General features: G+C 39.5%; 1 protein-coding gene across 6 annotated transcripts in view; it reads right to left on the reverse strand.

Moving 5' to 3' along the window:
* Nucleotides 1-19,724, reverse strand: part of LOC139966316 (dynein axonemal heavy chain 6-like) — a 173,035-nt gene that overhangs the window by 62,444 nt on the left and 90,867 nt on the right. For 4 of the 6 annotated variants that reach the window (XM_071969186.1, XM_071969185.1, XM_071969184.1 and 1 more), the window contains exon 1: nt 227-382. The exons of 1 other annotated variant lie outside the window; for it this stretch is intronic. The gene's annotated coding sequence lies outside the window, so the exon portion shown is untranslated. Of the gene's footprint in view, nt 1-94; nt 383-19,724 lie in introns of those variants that run through there. One more of the 6 variants, XM_071969182.1, reaches the window with a different exon arrangement.

Here is a 19,724-nt window from a genome sequence, read left to right on the forward strand (position 1 = left end):
TAACGAACTTAGCATTAGGCCTACATTAGTATGACATAGGCTACTATTGCACATAAGGTATTAGGACTATACTAACGTTAACGGGACTACCTACCTTAGCATAGATTTTGACAGAAAAAAAGAAAACACTGGGGAAACTGGTTTATAAATCGAGAAGGACGAGATCATGACATTGAAATACCACATCTGTAAATGCTTCCACTTAATGTTATTGTAAATTTCTTACATGATACACCGCAGTAGATGTCAATTGTCCATTTTCACGAAATTTTATATATCGCAGAGTCGAGTTCTGCTACCTAGCAACGCAGACATTGACCTCGATAATTTTTATATCCCAGCCGTTTGTTCAGTACAGTTACGTAGTAAGTTATTTAGGAAGCGCGGTAACTTCGAATTTTGCGTTACTGATGTGTTATAACAAGAAAGACGGACTATAGTACTCTCGCGTGTTTTTATTACGCCGTCAGTATTCTGTCGATACTTGCAACCATATAAGTAAATCATTGGTGTTTATTACCGTTGTTAATACAGTAATTCAATACTGTTACATTGTGATATCACATACCATATAGGCGCCATAGGGAGCGACGTAACTTGTGACAAAGGAAATCAAATTTACATTATTCCTAGATTCAAATTTAACTTGATACGTCTAGTATTATTGTCGAAATTATGTAAAATTACTGATTTTGTTAGTTTCTATCCCAACTTTTTTTAACGATCTCCCCTCCCTCATTCATATATTTTTTTTGCTATGTTCCTGTTGGGCTTATGTCGATGTATAGCACATCATATTGGATATAATTAACCTACGCTGTTTTGAAGCAGTACCATTTGTTATATGCAGAAACTGTACGACCATATTTAGAAAGGAAATATAATATCCGACCGAACTTAATATCCCGCCCGAAACTTCCCGAGCATTGAATCGTTACAAGATGGTCTCATTCAACGAGGTAAATGAATCTGGAGAAACTATCACACAGTAAATACGCGCGTACGCGCGTACCATGTATGGAGGGTCATATGATGTGTTCCAGGGTGGTACTAATATACTACTCTCCCTATTACGCATGATAATTTCACCCAACTAGTATAGTCAGTATTGCGAAGTTCGCCATACTGCGAAAATCGGCCACCCTTAAGAAACACACGATTTCACCATGACAACCTATAGCAACAGCCAATTTCACGAAAAATTACGAAGCTACAGTTATTTTCTCTCCAAAATGACCCGTGTGCAAGAAATTACTTACATATTTGTCAATAAAATGACGAAAGATCTATGAAGTCTGTTATAATTACTGAAAAAGCAACAGCGCCACCAATTTTTACCAGCGCCACACTGTAGGTTGCGTGGCCGAAATTCGCAATACTCTAGCAAGAAATACCAGTTCCACAATCACGAAGAATTTTCTTGGAAAACAACGTGAAAACAGTTTGCAGGAAAGAAAGTTTGGCCGTGTATCGTACTAAAACACAATTCTCCCACCATATGAAGTATATTTTCTGGTGATTTATACCAGAAGATTTAGTTTTGGGGTGTTTTAAGTCTTAAGTGGGCGAACTTCGAAGTCACCATCCTACGTAAATGTGTTTGCGTGCTTAGAGCAGCAGACGACACCCGTTACCTAGCAATAACCGTGCTTGTAGCCTAACGTGATAGCTATATTTCCGTCGAGCAGCATTAGGCTCTGTTCCATGGAGAATTCCGTGGTTGCACTGAACTAAACATTTCCCCACATTTCATTCACTTATAGCGTGTTGTAATAACGTTAGGCCATATGAGACAAAGCTTGCCTCTAGAACTGTATTAATAAGTAAGATCTATTATGTAGAAGGCCTGCCTTCATTCAAGAGAATAAGGTTGAACGTTAGCATTAGCACTATTTCGTAGGCCTGAAGTACCAGTACCTTCTTATGCCGTTAGTTCCCATGTCCGAACCGACCAATCTTTCACGAAGTCACTAACACTGTTCTCGAACTGCTACAGAGAAATATCAGTATAGTACCACCCTGGAACACATCACATGACCCTCCATACATGGTACGCGCGCACCCAATTGACATGAATCCTCCAGAATCATTTACCTCGTTGGCCTCATTCACTAAAGGTGGCATACTCCTTTTTAGAGTCTATATCAATCCGCTTTATATTGTTCTCCTTCAGGAAAAGTGCCAAAAAGCAGCAGGAGAACATCTTTTGTGACCTGTTATCAATCATAATCTAGTTTTTTTGTGGCTTGCATGTTGAAGAGCATGAATGGAAGTACATGTGGTGAGAAAATTGGGTCAATTGAGGCAATTTTAGACCCATTTAGGCCTCCCAGGAGCAGCGTAGGAAAATTGTTTACACTGAGTGAAGAGGTTTGTTTACAAGTGACGAAAACTTCCGGCTCGGATAGCAAAAACTCTAGGTTTCCGTAGTGTATTTATTTAGAAATCACCATACATATGTACAAATTATGCCCGAAATTAGCGTCTAATTCGTTCCTTATGGACGCAATCTACACGTAATAATGCTCACTCGTGCCTGCTTGGGCTTGAAGGAACAAAAATGCGAACAAGCGAGGGTATATACCCCTGAAAAGTAGCTTTCTGATATCATTTACACGTAAACAATTCCGCTATGGCGATTGTATATAGCTTCGACACGCGGGATAGATTACGTAATCACTGCAATTGCCTATAGCAGATCGGTAATAGCTATTTATTGACCGTGAAAATGGTTTCCGTAGTGTATTTATTTAGAAATCACCATACATATGTACAAATTATGCCCGAAATTAGCGTCTAATTCGTTCCTTATGGACGCAATCTACACGTAATAATGCTCACTCGTGCCTGCTTGGGCTTGAAGGAACAAAAATGCGAACAAGCGAGGGTATATACCCCTGAAAAGTAGCTTTCTGATATCATTTACACGTAAACAATTCCGCTATGGCGATTGTATATAGCTTCGACACGCGGGATAGATTACGTAATCACTGCAATTGCCTATAGCAGATCGGTAATAGCTATTTATTGACCGTGAAAATGGTTTCCCTAGTGTATTTATTTAGAAATCACCATACATATGTACAAATTATGCCCGAAATTAGCGTCTAATTCGTTCCTTATGGACGCAATCTACACGTAATAATGCTCACTCGTGCCTGCTTGGGCTTGAAGGAACAAAAATGCGAACAAGCGAGGGTATATACCCCTGAAAAGTAGCTTTCTGATATCATTTACACGTAAACAATTCCGCTATGGCGATTGTATATAGCTTCGACACGCGGGATAGATTACGTAATCACTGCAATTGCCTATAGCAGATCGGTAATAGCTATTTATTGACCGTGAAAATGGTTTCCGTAGTGTATTTATTTAGAAATCACCATACATATGTACAAATTATGCCCGAAATTAGCGTCTAATTCGTTCCTTATGGACGCAATCTACACGTAATAATGCTCACTCGTGCCTGCTTGGGCTTGAAGGAACAAAAATGCGAACAAGCGAGGGTATATACCCCTGAAAAGTAGCTTTCTGATATCATTTACACGTAAACAATTCCGCTATGGCGATTGTATATAGCTTCGACACGCGGGATAGATTACGTAATCACTGCAATTGCCTATAGCAGATCGGTAATAGCTATTTATTGACCGTGAAAATGGTTTCCGTAGTGTATTTATTTAGAAATCACCATACATATGTACAAATTATGCCCGAAATTAGCGTCTAATTCGTTCCTTATGGACGCAATCTACACGTAATAATGCTCACTCGTGCCTGCTTGGGCTTGAAGGAACAAAAATGCGAACAAGCGAGGGTATATACCCCTGAAAAGTAGCTTTCTGATATCATTTACACGTAAACAATTCCGCTATGGCGATTGTATATAGCTTCGACACGCGGGATAGATTACGTAATCACTGCAATTGCCTATAGCAGATCGGTAATAGCTATTTATTGACCGTGAAAATGGTTTCCCTAGTGTATTTATTTAGAAATCACCATACATATGTACAAATTATGCCCGAAATTAGCGTCTAATTCGTTCCTTATGGACGCAATCTACACGTAATAATGCTCACTCGTGCCTGCTTGGGCTTGAAGGAACAAAAATGCGAACAAGCGAGGGTATATACCCCTGAAAAGTAGCTTTCTGATATCATTTACACGTAAACAATTCCGCTATGGCGATTGTATATAGCTTCGACACGCGGGATAGATTACGTAATCACTGCAATTGCCTATAGCAGATCGGTAATAGCTATTTATTGACCGTGAAAATGGTTTCCCTAGTGTATTTATTTAGAAATCACCATACATATGTACAAATTATGCCCGAAATTAGCGTCTAATTCGTTCCTTATGGACGCAATCTACACGTAATAATGCTCACTCGTGCCTGCTTGGGCTTGAAGGAACAAAAATGCGAACAAGCGAGGGTATATACCCCTGAAAAGTAGCTTTCTGATATCATTTACACGTAAACAATTCCGCTATGGCGATTGTATATAGCTTCGACACGCGGGATAGATTACGTAATCACTGCAATTGCCTATAGCAGATCGGTAATAGCTATTTATTGACCGTGAAAATGGTTTCCCTAGTGTATTTATTTAGAAATCACCATACATATGTACAAATTATGCCCGAAATTAGCGTCTAATTCGTTCCTTATGGACGCAATCTACACGTAATAATGCTCACTCGTGCCTGCTTGGGCTTGAAGGAACAAAAATGCGAACAAGCGAGGGTATATACCCCTGAAAAGTAGCTTTCTGATATCATTTACACGTAAACAATTCCGCTATGGCGATTGTATATAGCTTCGACACGCGGGATAGATTACGTAATCACTGCAATTGCCTATAGCAGATCGGTAATAGCTATTTATTGACCGTGAAAATGGTTTCCGTAGTGTATTTATTTAGAAATCACCATACATATGTACAAATTATGCCCGAAATTAGCGTCTAATTCGTTCCTTATGGACGCAATCTACACGTAATAATGCTCACTCGTGCCTGCTTGGGCTTGAAGGAACAAAAATGCGAACAAGCGAGGGTATATACCCCTGAAAAGTAGCTTTCTGATATCATTTACACGTAAACAATTCCGCTATGGCGATTGTATATAGCTTCGACACGCGGGATAGATTACGTAATCACTGCAATTGCCTATAGCAGATCGGTAATAGCTATTTATTGACCGTGAAAATGGTTTCCGTAGTGTATTTATTTAGAAATCACCATACATATGTACAAATTATGCCCGAAATTAGCGTCTAATTCGTTCCTTATGGACGCAATCTACACGTAATAATGCTCACTCGTGCCTGCTTGGGCTTGAAGGAACAAAAATGCGAACAAGCGAGGGTATATACCCCTGAAAAGTAGCTTTCTGATATCATTTACACGTAAACAATTCCGCTATGGCGATTGTATATAGCTTCGACACGCGGGATAGATTACGTAATCACTGCAATTGCCTATAGCAGATCGGTAATAGCTATTTATTGACCGTGAAAATGGTTTCCCTAGTGTATTTATTTAGAAATCACCATACATATGTACAAATTATGCCCGAAATTAGCGTCTAATTCGTTCCTTATGGACGCAATCTACACGTAATAATGCTCACTCGTGCCTGCTTGGGCTTGCAGGAACAAAAATGCGAACAAGCGAGGGTATATACCCCTGAAAAGTAGCTTTCTGATATCATTTACACGTAAACAATTCCGCTATGGCGATTGTATATAGCTTCGACACGCGGGATAGATTACGTAATCACTGCAATTGCCTATAGCAGATCGGTAATAGCTATTTATTGACCGTGAAAATGGTTTCCCTAGTGTATTTATTTAGAAATCACCATACATATGTACAAATTATGCCCGAAATTAGCGTCTAATTCGTTCCTTATGGACGCAATCTACACGTAATAATGCTCACTCGTGCCTGCTTGGGCTTGAAGGAACAAAAATGCGAACAAGCGAGGGTATATACCCCTGAAAAGTAGCTTTCTGATATCATTTACACGTAAACAATTCCGCTATGGCGATTGTATATAGCTTCGACACGCGGGATAGATTACGTAATCACTGCAATTGCCTATAGCAGATCGGTAATAGCTATTTATTGACCGTGAAAATGGTTTCCCTAGTGTATTTATTTAGAAATCACCATACATATGTACAAATTATGCCCGAAATTAGCGTCTAATTCGTTCCTTATGGACGCAATCTACACGTAATAATGCTCACTCGTGCCTGCTTGGGCTTGAAGGAACAAAAATGCGAACAAGCGAGGGTATATACCCCTGAAAAGTAGCTTTCTGATATCATTTACACGTAAACAATTCCGCTATGGCGATTGTATATAGCTTCGACACGCGGGATAGATTACGTAATCACTGCAATTGCCTATAGCAGATCGGTAATAGCTATTTATTGACCGTGAAAATGGTTTCCCTAGTGTATTTATTTAGAAATCACCATACATATGTACAAATTATGCCCGAAATTAGCGTCTAATTCGTTCCTTATGGACGCAATCTACACGTAATAATGCTCACTCGTGCCTGCTTGGGCTTGAAGGAACAAAAATGCGAACAAGCGAGGGTATATACCCCTGAAAAGTAGCTTTCTGATATCATTTACACGTAAACAATTCCGCTATGGCGATTGTATATAGCTTCGACACGCGGGATAGATTACGTAATCACTGCAATTGCCTATAGCAGATCGGTAATAGCTATTTATTGACCGTGAAAATGGTTTCCGTAGTGTATTTATTTAGAAATCACCATACATATGTACAAATTATGCCCGAAATTAGCGTCTAATTCGTTCCTTATGGACGCAATCTACACGTAATAATGCTCACTCGTGCCTGCTTGGGCTTGAAGGAACAAAAATGCGAACAAGCGAGGGTATATACCCCTGAAAAGTAGCTTTCTGATATCATTTACACGTAAACAATTCCGCTATGGCGATTGTATATAGCTTCGACACGCGGGATAGATTACGTAATCACTGCAATTGCCTATAGCAGATCGGTAATAGCTATTTATTGACCGTGAAAATGGTTTCCCTAGTGTATTTATTTAGAAATCACCATACATATGTACAAATTATGCCCGAAATTAGCGTCTAATTCGTTCCTTATGGACGCAATCTACACGTAATAATGCTCACTCGTGCCTGCTTGGGCTTGAAGGAACAAAAATGCGAACAAGCGAGGGTATATACCCCTGAAAAGTAGCTTTCTGATATCATTTACACGTAAACAATTCCGCTATGGCGATTGTATATAGCTTCGACACGCGGGATAGATTACGTAATCACTGCAATTGCCTATAGCAGATCGGTAATAGCTATTTATTGACCGTGAAAATGGTTTCCCTAGTGTATTTATTTAGAAATCACCATACATATGTACAAATTATGCCCGAAATTAGCGTCTAATTCGTTCCTTATGGACGCAATCTACACGTAATAATGCTCACTCGTGCCTGCTTGGGCTTGAAGGAACAAAAATGCGAACAAGCGAGGGTATATACCCCTGAAAAGTAGCTTTCTGATATCATTTACACGTAAACAATTCCGCTATGGCGATTGTATATAGCTTCGACACGCGGGATAGATTACGTAATCACTGCAATTGCCTATAGCAGATCGGTAATAGCTATTTATTGACCGTGAAAATGGTTTCCGTAGTGTATTTATTTAGAAATCACCATACATATGTACAAATTATGCCCGAAATTAGCGTCTAATTCGTTCCTTATGGACGCAATCTACACGTAATAATGCTCACTCGTGCCTGCTTGGGCTTGAAGGAACAAAAATGCGAACAAGCGAGGGTATATACCCCTGAAAAGTAGCTTTCTGATATCATTTACACGTAAACAATTCCGCTATGGCGATTGTATATAGCTTCGACACGCGGGATAGATTACGTAATCACTGCAATTGCCTATAGCAGATCGGTAATAGCTATTTATTGACCGTGAAAATGGTTTCCGTAGTGTATTTATTTAGAAATCACCATACATATGTACAAATTATGCCCGAAATTAGCGTCTAATTCGTTCCTTATGGACGCAATCTACACGTAATAATGCTCACTCGTGCCTGCTTGGGCTTGAAGGAACAAAAATGCGAACAAGCGAGGGTATATACCCCTGAAAAGTAGCTTTCTGATATCATTTACACGTAAACAATTCCGCTATGGCGATTGTATATAGCTTCGACACGCGGGATAGATTACGTAATCACTGCAATTGCCTATAGCAGATCGGTAATAGCTATTTATTGACCGTGAAAATGGTTTCCCTAGTGTATTTATTTAGAAATCACCATACATATGTACAAATTATGCCCGAAATTAGCGTCTAATTCGTTCCTTATGGACGCAATCTACACGTAATAATGCTCACTCGTGCCTGCTTGGGCTTGAAGGAACAAAAATGCGAACAAGCGAGGGTATATACCCCTGAAAAGTAGCTTTCTGATATCATTTACACGTAAACAATTCCGCTATGGCGATTGTATATAGCTTCGACACGCGGGATAGATTACGTAATCACTGCAATTGCCTATAGCAGATCGGTAATAGCTATTTATTGACCGTGAAAATGGTTTCCCTAGTGTATTTATTTAGAAATCACCATACATATGTACAAATTATGCCCGAAATTAGCGTCTAATTCGTTCCTTATGGACGCAATCTACACGTAATAATGCTCACTCGTGCCTGCTTGGGCTTGAAGGAACAAAAATGCGAACAAGCGAGGGTATATACCCCTGAAAAGTAGCTTTCTGATATCATTTACACGTAAACAATTCCGCTATGGCGATTGTATATAGCTTCGACACGCGGGATAGATTACGTAATCACTGCAATTGCCTATAGCAGATCGGTAATAGCTATTTATTGACCGTGAAAATGGTTTCCCTAGTGTATTTATTTAGAAATCACCATACATATGTACAAATTATGCCCGAAATTAGCGTCTAATTCGTTCCTTATGGACGCAATCTACACGTAATAATGCTCACTCGTGCCTGCTTGGGCTTGAAGGAACAAAAATGCGAACAAGCGAGGGTATATACCCCTGAAAAGTAGCTTTCTGATATCATTTACACGTAAACAATTCCGCTATGGCGATTGTATATAGCTTCGACACGCGGGATAGATTACGTAATCACTGCAATTGCCTATAGCAGATCGGTAATAGCTATTTATTGACCGTGAAAATGGTTTCCGTAGTGTATTTATTTAGAAATCACCATACATATGTACAAATTATGCCCGAAATTAGCGTCTAATTCGTTCCTTATGGACGCAATCTACACGTAATAATGCTCACTCGTGCCTGCTTGGGCTTGAAGGAACAAAAATGCGAACAAGCGAGGGTATATACCCCTGAAAAGTAGCTTTCTGATATCATTTACACGTAAACAATTCCGCTATGGCGATTGTATATAGCTTCGACACGCGGGATAGATTACGTAATCACTGCAATTGCCTATAGCAGATCGGTAATAGCTATTTATTGACCGTGAAAATGGTTTCCGTAGTGTATTTATTTAGAAATCACCATACATATGTACAAATTATGCCCGAAATTAGCGTCTAATTCGTTCCTTATGGACGCAATCTACACGTAATAATGCTCACTCGTGCCTGCTTGGGCTTGAAGGAACAAAAATGCGAACAAGCGAGGGTATATACCCCTGAAAAGTAGCTTTCTGATATCATTTACACGTAAACAATTCCGCTATGGCGATTGTATATAGCTTCGACACGCGGGATAGATTACGTAATCACTGCAATTGCCTATAGCAGATCGGTAATAGCTATTTATTGACCGTGAAAATGGTTTCCCTAGTGTATTTATTTAGAAATCACCATACATATGTACAAATTATGCCCGAAATTAGCGTCTAATTCGTTCCTTATGGACGCAATCTACACGTAATAATGCTCACTCGTGCCTGCTTGGGCTTGCAGGAACAAAAATGCGAACAAGCGAGGGTATATACCCCTGAAAAGTAGCTTTCTGATATCATTTACACGTAAACAATTCCGCTATGGCGATTGTATATAGCTTCGACACGCGGGATAGATTACGTAATCACTGCAATTGCCTATAGCAGATCGGTAATAGCTATTTATTGACCGTGAAAATGGTTTCCCTAGTGTATTTATTTAGAAATCACCATACATATGTACAAATTATGCCCGAAATTAGCGTCTAATTCGTTCCTTATGGACGCAATCTACACGTAATAATGCTCACTCGTGCCTGCTTGGGCTTGAAGGAACAAAAATGCGAACAAGCGAGGGTATATACCCCTGAAAAGTAGCTTTCTGATATCATTTACACGTAAACAATTCCGCTATGGCGATTGTATATAGCTTCGACACGCGGGATAGATTACGTAATCACTGCAATTGCCTATAGCAGATCGGTAATAGCTATTTATTGACCGTGAAAATGGTTTCCCTAGTGTATTTATTTAGAAATCACCATACATATGTACAAATTATGCCCGAAATTAGCGTCTAATTCGTTCCTTATGGACGCAATCTACACGTAATAATGCTCACTCGTGCCTGCTTGGGCTTGAAGGAACAAAAATGCGAACAAGCGAGGGTATATACCCCTGAAAAGTAGCTTTCTGATATCATTTACACGTAAACAATTCCGCTATGGCGATTGTATATAGCTTCGACACGCGGGATAGATTACGTAATCACTGCAATTGCCTATAGCAGATCGGTAATAGCTATTTATTGACCGTGAAAATGGTTTCCCTAGTGTATTTATTTAGAAATCACCATACATATGTACAAATTATGCCCGAAATTAGCGTCTAATTCGTTCCTTATGGACGCAATCTACACGTAATAATGCTCACTCGTGCCTGCTTGGGCTTGAAGGAACAAAAATGCGAACAAGCGAGGGTATATACCCCTGAAAAGTAGCTTTCTGATATCATTTACACGTAAACAATTCCGCTATGGCGATTGTATATAGCTTCGACACGCGGGATAGATTACGTAATCACTGCAATTGCCTATAGCAGATCGGTAATAGCTATTTATTGACCGTGAAAATGGTTTCCCTAGTGTATTTATTTAGAAATCACCATACATATGTACAAATTATGCCCGAAATTAGCGTCTAATTCGTTCCTTATGGACGCAATCTACACGTAATAATGCTCACTCGTGCCTGCTTGGGCTTGAAGGAACAAAAATGCGAACAAGCGAGGGTATATACCCCTGAAAAGTAGCTTTCTGATATCATTTACACGTAAACAATTCCGCTATGGCGATTGTATATAGCTTCGACACGCGGGATAGATTACGTAATCACTGCAATTGCCTATAGCAGATCGGTAATAGCTATTTATTGACCGTGAAAATGGTTTCCCTAGTGTATTTATTTAGAAATCACCATACATATGTACAAATTATGCCCGAAATTAGCGTCTAATTCGTTCCTTATGGACGCAATCTACACGTAATAATGCTCACTCGTGCCTGCTTGGGCTTGCAGGAACAAAAATGCGAACAAGCGAGGGTATATACCCCTGAAAAGTAGCTTTCTGATATCATTTACACGTAAACAATTCCGCTATGGCGATTGTATATAGCTTCGACACGCGGGATAGATTACGTAATCACTGCAATTGCCTATAGCAGATCGGTAATAGCTATTTATTGACCGTGAAAATGGTTTCCCTAGTGTATTTATTTAGAAATCACCATACATATGTACAAATTATGCCCGAAATTAGCGTCTAATTCGTTCCTTATGGACGCAATCTACACGTAATAATGCTCACTCGTGCCTGCTTGGGCTTGAAGGAACAAAAATGCGAACAAGCGAGGGTATATACCCCTGAAAAGTAGCTTTCTGATATCATTAACACGTAAACAATTCCGCTATGGCGATTGTATATAGCTTCGACACGCGGGATAGATTACGTAATCACTGCAATTGCCTATAGCAGATCGGTAATAGCTATTTATTGACCGTGAAAATGGTTTCCGTAGTGTATTTATTTAGAAATCACCATACATATGTACAAATTATGCCCGAAATTAGCGTCTAATTCGTTCCTTATGGACGCAATCTACACGTAATAATGCTCACTCGTGCCTGCTTGGGCTTGAAGGAACAAAAATGCGAACAAGCGAGGGTATATACCCCTGAAAAGTAGCTTTCTGATATCATTTACACGTAAACAATTCCGCTATGGCGATTGTATATAGCTTCGACACGCGGGATAGATTACGTAATCACTGCAATTGCCTATAGCAGATCGGTAATAGCTATTTATTGACCGTGAAAATGGTTTCCGTAGTGTATTTATTTAGAAATCACCATACATATGTACAAATTATGCCCGAAATTAGCGTCTAATTCGTTCCTTATGGACGCAATCTACACGTAATAATGCTCACTCGTGCCTGCTTGGGCTTGAAGGAACAAAAATGCGAACAAGCGAGGGTATATACCCCTGAAAAGTAGCTTTCTGATATCATTTACACGTAAACAATTCCGCTATGGCGATTGTATATAGCTTCGACACGCGGGATAGATTACGTAATCACTGCAATTGCCTATAGCAGATCGGTAATAGCTATTTATTGACCGTGAAAATGGTTTCCCTAGTGTATTTATTTAGAAATCACCATACATATGTACAAATTATGCCCGAAATTAGCGTCTAATTCGTTCCTTATGGACGCAATCTACACGTAATAATGCTCACTCGTGCCTGCTTGGGCTTGAAGGAACAAAAATGCGAACAAGCGAGGGTATATACCCCTGAAAAGTAGCTTTCTGATATCATTTACACGTAAACAATTCCGCTATGGCGATTGTATATAGCTTCGACACGCGGGATAGATTACGTAATCACTGCAATTGCCTATAGCAGATCGGTAATAGCTATTTATTGACCGTGAAAATGGTTTCCCTAGTGTATTTATTTAGAAATCACCATACATATGTACAAATTATGCCCGAAATTAGCGTCTAATTCGTTCCTTATGGACGCAATCTACACGTAATAATGCTCACTCGTGCCTGCTTGGGCTTGAAGGAACAAAAATGCGAACAAGCGAGGGTATATACCCCTGAAAAGTAGCTTTCTGATATCATTTACACGTAAACAATTCCGCTATGGCGATTGTATATAGCTTCGACACGCGGGATAGATTACGTAATCACTGCAATTGCCTATAGCAGATCGGTAATAGCTATTTATTGACCGTGAAAATGGTTTCCGTAGTGTATTTATTTAGAAATCACCATACATATGTACAAATTATGCCCGAAATTAGCGTCTAATTCGTTCCTTATGGACGCAATCTACACGTAATAATGCTCACTCGTGCCTGCTTGGGCTTGAAGGAACAAAAATGCGAACAAGCGAGGGTATATACCCCTGAAAAGTAGCTTTCTGATATCATTTACACGTAAACAATTCCGCTATGGCGATTGTATATAGCTTCGACACGCGGGATAGATTACGTAATCACTGCAATTGCCTATAGCAGATCGGTAATAGCTATTTATTGACCGTGAAAATGGTTTCCCTAGTGTATTTATTTAGAAATCACCATACATATGTACAAATTATGCCCGAAATTAGCGTCTAATTCGTTCCTTATGGACGCAATCTACACGTAATAATGCTCACTCGTGCCTGCTTGGGCTTGAAGGAACAAAAATGCGAACAAGCGAGGGTATATACCCCTGAAAAGTAGCTTTCTGATATCATTTACACGTAAACAATTCCGCTATGGCGATTGTATATAGCTTCGACACGCGGGATAGATTACGTAATCACTGCAATTGCCTATAGCAGATCGGTAATAGCTATTTATTGACCGTGAAAATGGTTTCCCTAGTGTATTTATTTAGAAATCACCATACATATGTACAAATTATGCCCGAAATTAGCGTCTAATTCGTTCCTTATGGACGCAATCTACACGTAATAATGCTCACTCGTGCCTGCTTGGGCTTGAAGGAACAAAAATGCGAACAAGCGAGGGTATATACCCCTGAAAAGTAGCTTTCTGATATCATTTACACGTAAACAATTCCGCTATGGCGATTGTATATAGCTTCGACACGCGGGATAGATTACGTAATCACTGCAATTGCCTATAGCAGATCGGTAATAGCTATTTATTGACCGTGAAAATGGTTTCCGTAGTGTATTTATTTAGAAATCACCATACATATGTACAAATTATGCCCGAAATTAGCGTCTAATTCGTTCCTTATGGACGCAATCTACACGTAATAATGCTCACTCGTGCCTGCTTGGGCTTGAAGGAACAAAAATGCGAACAAGCGAGGGTATATACCCCTGAAAAGTAGCTTTCTGATATCATTTACACGTAAACAATTCCGCTATGGCGATTGTATATAGCTTCGACACGCGGGATAGATTACGTAATCACTGCAATTGCCTATAGCAGATCGGTAATAGCTATTTATTGACCGTGAAAATGGTTTCCCTAGTGTATTTATTTAGAAATCACCATACATATGTACAAATTATGCCCGAAATTAGCGTCTAATTCGTTCCTTATGGACGCAATCTACACGTAATAATGCTCACTCGTGCCTGCTTGGGCTTGCAGGAACAAAAATGCGAACAAGCGAGGGTATATACCCCTGAAAAGTAGCTTTCTGATATCATTTACACGTAAACAATTCCGCTATGGCGATTGTATATAGCTTCGACACGCGGGATAGATTACGTAATCACTGCAATTGCCTATAGCAGATCGGTAATAGCTATTTATTGACCGTGAAAATGGTTTCCCTAGTGTATTTATTTAGAAATCACCATACATATGTACAAATTATGCCCGAAATTAGCGTCTAATTCGTTCCTTATGGACGCAATCTACACGTAATAATGCTCACTCGTGCCTGCTTGGGCTTGAAGGAACAAAAATGCGAACAAGCGAGGGTATATACCCCTGAAAAGTAGCTTTCTGATATCATTTACACGTAAACAATTCCGCTATGGCGATTGTATATAGCTTCGACACGCGGGATAGATTACGTAATCACTGCAATTGCCTATAGCAGATCGGTAATAGCTATTTATTGACCGTGAAAATGGTTTCCCTAGTGTATTTATTTAGAAATCACCATACATATGTACAAATTATGCCCGAAATTAGCGTCTAATTCGTTCCTTATGGACGCAATCTACACGTAATAATGCTCACTCGTGCCTGCTTGGGCTTGAAGGAACAAAAATGCGAACAAGCGAGGGTATATACCCCTGAAAAGTAGCTTTCTGATATCATTTACACGTAAACAATTCCGCTATGGCGATTGTATATAGCTTCGACACGCGGGATAGATTACGTAATCACTGCAATTGCCTATAGCAGATCGGTAATAGCTATTTATTGACCGTGAAAATGGTTTCCCTAGTGTATTTATTTAGAAATCACCATACATATGTACAAATTATGCCCGAAATTAGCGTCTAATTCGTTCCTTATGGACGCAATCTACACGTAATAATGCTCACTCGTGCCTGCTTGGGCTTGAAGGAACAAAAATGCGAACAAGCGAGGGTATATACCCCTGAAAAGTAGCTTTCTGATATCATTTACACGTAAACAATTCCGCTATGGCGATTGTATATAGCTTCGACACGCGGGATAGATTACGTAATCACTGCAATTGCCTATAGCAGATCGGTAATAGCTATTTATTGACCGTGAAAATGGTTTCCCTAGTGTATTTATTTAGAAATCACCATACATATGTACAAATTATGCCCGAAATTAGCGTCTAATTCGTTCCTTATGGACGCAATCTACACGTAATAATGCTCACTCGTGCCTGCTTGGGCTTGAAGGAACAAAAATGCGAACAAGCGAGGGTATATACCCCTGAAAAGTAGCTTTCTGATATCATTTACACGTAAACAATTCCGCTATGGCGATTGTATATAGCTTCGACACGCGGGATAGATTACGTAATCACTGCAATTGCCTATAGCAGATCGGTAATAGCTATTTATTGACCGTGAAAATGGTTTCCCTAGTGTATTTATTTAGAAATCACCATACATATGTACAAATTATGCCCGAAATTAGCGTCTAATTCGTTCCTTATGGACGCAATCTACACGTAATAATGCTCACTCGTGCCTGCTTGGGCTTGAAGGAACAAAAATGCGAACAAGCGAGGGTATATACCCCTGAAAAGTAGCTTTCTGATATCATTTACACGTAAACAATTCCGCTATGGCGATTGTATATAGCTTCGACACGCGGGATAGATTACGTAATCACTGCAATTGCCTATAGCAGATCGGTAATAGCTATTTATTGACCGTGAAAATGGTTTCCGTAGTGTATTTATTTAGAAATCACCATACATATGTACAAATTATGCCCGAAATTAGCGTCTAATTCGTTCCTTATGGACGCAATCTACACGTAATAATGCTCACTCGTGCCTGCTTGGGCTTGAAGGAACAAAAATGCGAACAAGCGAGGGTATATACCCCTGAAAAGTAGCTTTCTGATATCATTTACACGTAAACAATTCCGCTATGGCGATTGTATATAGCTTCGACACGTGGGATAGATTACGTAATCACTGCAATTGCCTATAGCAGATCGGTAATAGCTATTTATTGACCGTGAAAATGGTTTCCGTAGTGTATTTATTTAGAAATCACCATACATATGTACAAATTATGCCCGAAATTAGCGTCTAATTCGTTCCTTATGGACGCAATCTACACGTAATAATGCTCACTCGTGCCTGCTTGGGCTTGAAGGAACAAAAATGCGAACAAGCGAGGGTATATACCCCTGAAAAGTAGCTTTCTGATATCATTTACACGTAAACAATTCCGCTATGGCGATTGTATATAGCTTCGACACGCGGGATAGATTACGTAATCACTGCAATTGCCTATAGCAGATCGGTAATAGCTATTTATTGACCGTGAAAATGGTTTCCCTAGTGTATTTATTTAGAAATCACCATACATATGTACAAATTATGCCCGAAATTAGCGTCTAATTCGTTCCTTATGGACGCAATCTACACGTAATAATGCTCACTCGTGCCTGCTTGGGCTTGCAGGAACAAAAATGCGAACAAGCGAGGGTATATACCCCTGAAAAGTAGCTTTCTGATATCATTTACACGTAAACAATTCCGCTATGGCGATTGTATATAGCTTCGACACGCGGGATAGATTACGTAATCACTGCAATTGCCTATAGCAGATCGGTAATAGCTATTTATTGACCGTGAAAATGGTTTCCCTAGTGTATTTATTTAGAAATCACCATACATATGTACAAATTATGCCCGAAATTAGCGTCTAATTCGTTCCTTATGGACGCAATCTACACGTAATAATGCTCACTCGTGCCTGCTTGGGCTTGAAGGAACAAAAATGCGAACAAGCGAGGGTATATACCCCTGAAAAGTAGCTTTCTGATATCATTTACACGTAAACAATTCCGCTATGGCGATTGTATATAGCTTCGACACGCGGGATAGATTACGTAATCACTGCAATTGCCTATAGCAGATCGGTAATAGCTATTTATTGACCGTGAAAATGGTTTCCGTAGTGTATTTATTTAGAAATCACCATACATATGTACAAATTATGCCCGAAATTAGCGTCTAATTCGTTCCTTATGGACGCAATCTACACGTAATAATGCTCACTCGTGCCTGCTTGGGCTTGAAGGAACAAAAATGCGAACAAGCGAGGGTATATACCCCTGAAAAGTAGCTTTCTGATATCATTTACACGTAAACAATTCCGCTATGGCGATTGTATATAGCTTCGACACGCGGGATAGATTACGTAATCACTGCAATTGCCTATAGCAGATCGGTAATAGCTATTTATTGACCGTGAAAATGGTTTCCCTAGTGTATTTATTTAGAAATCACCATACATATGTACAAATTATGCCCGAAATTAGCGTCTAATTCGTTCCTTATGGACGCAATCTACACGTAATAATGCTCACTCGTGCCTGCTTGGGCTTGCAGGAACAAAAATGCGAACAAGCGAGGGTATATACCCCTGAAAAGTAGCTTTCTGATATCATTTACACGTAAACAATTCCGCTATGGCGATTGTATATAGCTTCGACACGCGGGATAGATTACGTAATCACTGCAATTGCCTATAGCAGATCGGTAATAGCTATTTATTGACCTTGAAAATGGTTTCCCTAGTGTATTTATTTAGAAATCACCATACATATGTACAAATTATGCCCGAAAATAGCGTCTAATTCGTTCCTTATGGACGCAATCTACACGTAATAATGCTCACTCGTGCCTGCTTGGGCTTGAAGGAACAAAAATGCGAACAAGCGAGGGTATATACCCCTGAAAAGTAGCTTTCTGATATCATTTACACGTAAACAATTCCGCTATGGCGATTGTATATAGCTTCGACACGCGGGATAGATTACGTAATCACTGCAATTGCCTATAGCAGATCGGTAATAGCTATTTATTGACCGTGAAAATGGTTTCCCTAGTGTATTTATTTAGAAATCACCATACATATGTACAAATTATGCCCGAAATTAGCGTCTAATTCGTTCCTTATGGACGCAATCTACACGTAATAATGCTCACTCGTGCCTGCTTGGGCTTGCAGGAACAAAAATGCGAACAAGCGAGGGTATATACCCCTGAAAAGTAGCTTTCTGATATCATTTACACGTAAACAATTCCGCTATGGCGATTGTATATAGCTTCGACACGCGGGATAGATTACGTAATCACTGCAATTGCCTATAGCAGATCGGTAATAGCTATTTATTGACCGTGAAAATGGTTTCCCTAGTGTATTTATTTAGAAATCACCATACATATGTACAAATTATGCCCGAAATTAGCGTCTAATTCGTTCCTTATGGACGCAATCTACACGTAATAATGCTCACTCGTGCCTGCTTGGGCTTGAAGGAACAAAAATGCGAACAAGCGAGGGTATATACCCCTGAAAAGTAGCTTTCTGATATCATTTACACGTAAACAATTCCGCTATGGCGATTGTATATAGCTTCGACACGCGGGATAGATTACGTAATCACTGCAATTGCCTATAGCAGATCGGTAATAGCTATTTATTGACCGTGAAAATGGTTTCCGTAGTGTATTTATTTAGAAATCACCATACATATGTACAAATTATGCCCGAAATTAGCGTCTAATTCGTTCCTTATGGACGCAATCTACACGTAATAATGCTCACTCGTGCCTGCTTGGGCTTGAAGGAACAAAAATGCGAACAAGCGAGGGTATATACCCCTGAAAAGTAGCTTTCTGATATCATTTACACGTAAACAATTCCGCTATGGCGATTGTATATAGCTTCGACACGCGGGATAGATTACGTAATCACTGCAATTGCCTATAGCAGATCGGTAATAGCTATTTATTGACCGTGAAAATGGTTTCCCTAGTGTATTTATTTAGAAATCACCATACATATGTACAAATTATGCCCGAAATTAGCGTCTAATTCGTTCCTTATGGACGCAATCTACACGTAATAATGCTCACTCGTGCCTGCTTGGGCTTGAAGGAACAAAAATGCGAACAAGCGAGGGTATATACCCCTGAAAAGTAGCTTTCTGATATCATTTACACGT

This window comes from Apostichopus japonicus, chromosome 4, assembly GCF_037975245.1.
Source record: "Apostichopus japonicus isolate 1M-3 chromosome 4, ASM3797524v1, whole genome shotgun sequence".
In the NCBI taxonomy this organism is placed as follows: domain Eukaryota; kingdom Metazoa; phylum Echinodermata; class Holothuroidea; order Aspidochirotida; family Stichopodidae; genus Apostichopus; species Apostichopus japonicus.